The sequence below is a fragment of the Chaetura pelagica genome, unplaced genomic scaffold (genome assembly GCF_000747805.2).
Source record: "Chaetura pelagica isolate M959 unplaced genomic scaffold, ChaPel_1.0 scaffold149, whole genome shotgun sequence".
In the NCBI taxonomy this organism is placed as follows: Eukaryota; Metazoa; Chordata; class Aves; order Apodiformes; family Apodidae; genus Chaetura; species Chaetura pelagica.
The window spans coordinates 180,730-186,729 of NW_009954411.1; positions in this window are offsets into that span (position 1 = coordinate 180,730).

The window sequence follows — 6,000 nt, forward strand, 5'->3', positions numbered from 1 at the left end:
CTTTCAAAGACACCAAGGGAAGGGGCTGGTGCCTGAGTCCTTTGTGTCTGGGCAAGAGGCTCTGAGAGTGCTCAGGTGCCAGGTAAAGCTGAGACCATAACATAGGAGATGAGGTTCAACAAGGGCAAGGGCAGAGTTTTGCATCTGGGGAAGAACAAGCCCAGGGACCAGCACAGGTTGGGGCTGAGCTGCAGGAGGGCAGGGCAGGAGAAAGGGGCCTGGGGGTCCTGGTGGGCAGGGGGATGAGCATGACCAGCCATGTGCCCTGGTGGCCAAGAAGGCCAATGGGATCTGGGGTGGGTTAGAAAGGGGTGGTTAGTAGGTCAGGGAGGTTCTCCTGCCCCTCTGTTCTGCCACATCTCCCTGCTGAGGAAAGGCTGAGGGAGCTGGGGCTGTTGGGCTTTGAGAAGAGGAGACTGCGGGGGCACCTCATCCATGGGCACAAATCTGTTCAGGGCAGTGTCAGGAGGACAGAGCCAGGCTTTGTGCAGTGATGTCCAGTGACAGGACAAGGGGCAGTGGGTGCAAACTGGAGCCCAGGAGGTTCCATGGGAATCTCAGGAAGAACTTGTTTGCTGTGAGAGTGCCAGAGCCCTGGGCCAGGCTGCCCAGAGAGGCTGTGGAGTCTCCTTCTCTGGAGACATTCCAACCCCCCTGGCCACGTTCCTGTGTGATGTGCTCTGGGTGCCCCTGCTCTGGCAGGATTCTATGACTCTATGATGCTATGAGATAGTTTACATAACTTCCAGCCCATATTAGGACAGGATAGAATATACAAAAGTGTTTTTATTGGGACCTTTATCTCAATAAATGTAACATCAGGCCCTTCCAGTTCCGCTCATCCTTCCAAAGCATTTTTCAGTTCAAGTACATTTTATAGCTCCCAAACCTTCAGTCTGCATTCTGGTTTAGGCCACGTCACACAGGTGCACAAACAGGGCTTGAGAGTGGAAGTTAGAATTATACAGATATCCAGAATGATACACCTGAAGTGTGGAAGGAGCCTTTCAGTTTTCTGCAGAAATACATAGAAAAGAAGATCCAAATAGTAAAAAGGGAGTTTTCCCTCCCTTCACTGGTGGCATTCAAGCTGGGAAGAAGCTGACCCCAGGGTGTCCACCAAATCTAAGGCATTTGCAAGCACAGCTGTCCCACAGAGAGCTCCTGGATCTGCTGGATCATCTGCTCTTTTATCCCTCCTGGGCTGGTTGATTCCTCTGCTGTTTCCAGAACCCCCTTCCACCAACCCCCAGGAGGTGGCATCAACACACAGAAACTTTCTTGGCTCTTTTTCTTATTGGAGCCTTTTCATATATTCTCCCTTCCAGAGGTTTTATTGCTGTAGTAATTCACCCTATTCATTTCAATTAAGAAATTCATTTCAATATTCCAGGTTATTATACAGGGTGTTTAAGTGTGCCCAATGTTCTTATCCTTCTTGTGAGGGGAAGCTCATTTAATCCTTCAGTGTTACAAAAATTTAGAGAAAACAGTAAAATCGAGTAGTTTCTCTAAATGGAGTAGTTTCCATACCTACATTCCTTTTTATATCTCCTATTTTTAGCTAACATTCTCCAAGATGGACAACAGAAAAATACAGGCAGCAATTAAAGAACCAGGCAGATGACCCACATATAGATAGATGCACATCTGCATCAGGAGATTAATAAATACACTGATTTCACTGCTTGAAGTGAATTAGGAAAATAATTTTCTAGAACTTGATTTTACCCAGGATGAGGTATGTGTTTATTTTATCCAGGATGTGTTGATTTTACCCGGGATGAATAATCTCTTTCAACCTCACCTTTGGTCCTCAGCTCAGGTGTGAGGTGTAATCTAATCCACTCAGCAGAAAGGGATGTTTCTGCCTTTGACAGCCTCTGACACTTCCATCTGGGCAGGGAGAAATGACAGCAGACTGCAAAGAGCTGCTGGATCTCCTGATGCTCAGAGGCTGGGTCAGACAGTGGAGGGTGAAATGCAGTGGCAGTAATTTCAGAGCAAGGTGCAGTCCCTTGCAGAGCTGCCCCCTGAGCTGGCTCAGGAGAGGGATCTTGGAGTGACTCCAGGGCCACCTCTGCAAATGCCTCAGGGAGTTCAGTGGTCACTCATGTCACAGAGTCTTTTGGTGGTGTTGGGATGAAGTGATGAAGAGGACATAAAACCTGTCCCTGCAGCTCTAGCATCCCTTGTGTGCCTGCACCTCCCCCTCCTGCACGGTCCTGAGCCCACAAAGGTGCAGAGAAAGGCAACAAATGACCCAGACCTGGACTGTCATGTCAGACAGAGGGGGTTGGACCCATTCAGCCTGCAACAGAGACACCTGAGCATGTCTGAGAGGATATCAATGCCAGAATGGTGTGGGAATAGGAATTGCAATGTTTGTCCACCATCTCTCACAATCTGAACACGGGCAGCGAGCAAGCAGCATGATGTGACAGTGGATATTAAAAACAGACTTAAATGTGTTTTTCTTTCCTTCAAGGTATGACTAAATTGCATAACTTGCTGCCAGCAGGTGCTTGGCAGCTGAAAGTGTTTGTGAATTCAATCTGTGGTTAAGGAAGTTCATGGAGGAAGTCCAGGAAGAGTTATTAAGCACAAAGGTGCACCAAGAGCTCTCAGGTACATGAGCCCTAAGCTGTAGTGGCTGGAACAAGCACCAGGTAAAAGGAATAAACTTGTCCTTTCCTTTATTACACCCTGTTCTCAGGTGTATTTTATGGGACACATTCAGAGACAGGCAATGGGTGGATGGACCTTTGGGTTGATACACTAAGTTGACTTCTCTGCTGATGCTCTTCACCATGACTCACCCAGGTGAGCTGAGATGGAGACGACATGGGTGCATTGGCTGTGAGCAAGACTGAAGAGCTGCCCAGTCCCTCAGCTCTGTGCCAACACCTACTTTTTGGAGGGATCTTCCATGGCTGCATAAGATCCAACACATTTCAGTTGGCCAGAGCTGTTTCCATCATGCTGGTCACCCCCAGTCCACACACAGATCCTGCTCTGCTGGTGACAGACTGAAATCCTCTCAGATCTACCTCTGCCTCCTGCTCTCACTGCCCCCCAGTCCTTTAGGGTGGGATTGTTTTTCATTTCTGCAGGACATTTAATTTTTAAAGTGTTGTCTTCCAGGTGGCAGAGAATGTAACATGGTTTATAATATAATATATTGTAATTGATTGCACCATTTAAGAATCAAAATCACACTGCATTGTGCCAAAATCAAATGCTTTCATTGGCTGCTTGTGATTTTCCCCTCACGAATTATCCATGAGGAATACAGAAATGTTTGGTTTCTCATTCCTACTGGGACTATATTTCAAAATCTCTCAAAAACCTTTGTGCTAAAACCCAAATTCCTCCCTTCCACACAACTCTGGTGAGCAGAGCCCTAATAAACCCACCTGGAGCTGTGCTTTGTCCTTGGCAGGGAAAAGGATCAGATATTGCCTGGAGCTCACCAGGGATTTAATTCTTGTGATTAATTTGATATCGACCTTGTCCAAACACAACAAAGAAAGGGCAGGAGCACGAGCCCCCAGAATAGATGATCAACAAAAATTTATTAGCAATAACATATGTTGCAAAAGGAGAAGAGGGTGTGATTCACTTGGCTTTTGATTCCACCTGGGATTTATTTTAGTCTTTGACACAAGGCAAAAAAACCACAGCTGACTGAGCTGTGGCTCATGCAGCCCTCCCTGCGTGTTGTGCCATCACAGGGTATTGCTCTTGGTTTAAAACCATGAGGTTTCTTCTCTCAGTGAGTGGGGTCACTGCAGCTCTAGCATCCCTTGTGTGCCTGCACCTCCCCCTCCTGCACGGTCCTGAGCCCACAAAGGTGCAGAGAAAGGCAACAAATGACCCAGACCTGGACTGTCATGTCAGACAGAGGGGGTTGGACCCATTCAGCCTGCAACAGAGACACCTGAGCATGTCTGAGAGGATATCAATGCCAGAATGGTGTGGGAATAGGAATTGCAATGTTTGTCCACCATCTCTCACAATCTGAACACGGGCAGCGAGCAAGCAGCATGATGTGACAGTGGATATTAAAAACAGACTTAAATGTGTTTTTCTTTCCTTCAAGGTATGACTAAATTGCATAACTTGCTGCCAGCAGGTGCTTGGCAGCTGAAAGTGTTTGTGAATTCAATCTGTGGTTAAGGAAGTTCATGGAGGAAGTCCAGGAAGAGTTATTAAGCACAAAGGTGCACCAAGAGCTCTCAGGTACATGAGCCCTAAGCTGTAGTGGCTGGAACAAGCACCAGGTAAAAGGAATAAACTTGTCCTTTCCTTTATTACACCCTGTTCTCAGGTGTATTTTATGGGACACATTCAGAGACAGGCAATGGGTGGATGGACCTTTGGGTTGATACACTAAGTTGACTTCTCTGCTGATGCTCTTCACCATGACTCACCCAGGTGAGCTGAGATGGAGACGACATGGGTGCATTGGCTGTGAGCAAGACTGAAGAGCTGCCCAGTCCCTCAGCTCTGTGCCAACACCTACTTTTTGGAGGGATCTTCCATGGCTGCATAAGATCCAACACATTTCAGTTGGCCAGAGCTGTTTCCATCATGCTGGTCACCCCCAGTCCACACACAGATCCTGCTCTGCTGGTGACAGACTGAAATCCTCTCAGATCTACCTCTGCCTCCTGCTCTCACTGCCCCCCAGTCCTTTAGGGTGGGATTGTTTTTCATTTCTGCAGGACATTTAATTTTTAAAGTGTTGTCTTCCAGGTGGCAGAGAATGTAACATGGTTTATAATATAATATAATATATTGTAATTGATTGCACCATTTAAGAATCAAAATCACACTGCATTGTGCCAAAATCAAATGCTTTCATTGGCTGCTTGTGATTTTCCCCTCACGAATTATCCATGAGGAATACAGAAATGTTTGGTTTCTCATTCCTACTGGGACTATATTTCAAAATCTCTCAAAAACCTTTGTGCTAAAACCCAAATTCCTCCCTTCCACACAACTCTGGTGAGCAGAGCCCTAATAAACCCACCTGGAGCTGTGCTTTGTCCTTGGCAGGGAAAAGGATCAGATATTGCCTGGAGCTCACCAGGGATTTAATTCTTGTGATTAATTTGATATCGACCTTGTCCAAACACAACAAAGAAAGGGCAGGAGCACGAGCCCCCAGAATAGATGATCAACAAAAATTTATTAGCAATAACATATGTTGCAAAAGGAGAAGAGGGTGTGATTCACTTGGCTTTTGATTCCACCTGGGATTTATTTTAGTCTTTGACACAAGGCAAAAAAACCACAGCTGACTGAGCTGTGGCTCATGCAGCCCTCCCTGCGTGTTGTGCCATCACAGGGTATTGCTCTTGGTTTAAAACCATGAGGTTTCTTCTCTCAGTGAGTGGGGTCATGTGTGATTCACCCAATGGAGGTCCTCACAGATGCCCAACAGGGTGCACAGCAGAAGTAGGTGCATTGAATGGAAAGCAATAATTGAGTTATAAATAGTTCAAAGGAAGCAAAGAGACAATGATGCCCAGGGGGGCAGGATCTTGCCATGGCAGCCTCATTCCTTTGTGTTGTTTGTAGAAGGGTTTGTTTTTGGAAGCTGGGTGAGTATCTGGGTCTATGTAGTGATGTTTTGTATTGAAGATAGAATGTCTGGTGGAAGGTCTTCCCATGGAGGGAAGTCCATGAGGAACAATGTTCAGGCCTTGGCCCCTCCATGTTCCTCCTCTGCTCTGCTTCCTGGGCTTTGCACCCAGATGGTCTCACAGAAGCCCAGATGTAACTGCACCAAAGCCTTGTTTTGACATCACCACGTGTGGCTCTTTCATTGCTCAGTAAATGAGAACTGGTGAGGATGCTGTGTCCCCCTCAGCCCCCTGCAGAGCTCTGGAGTCTGCAGCCACTGCTCAGAGAAGCTTAAACCAAAGGAAGACACTGGATTAGCAGTTGGAGCCTGTGAATCACAGAATCACAGAATGGTTTTGGTTGGAAAAG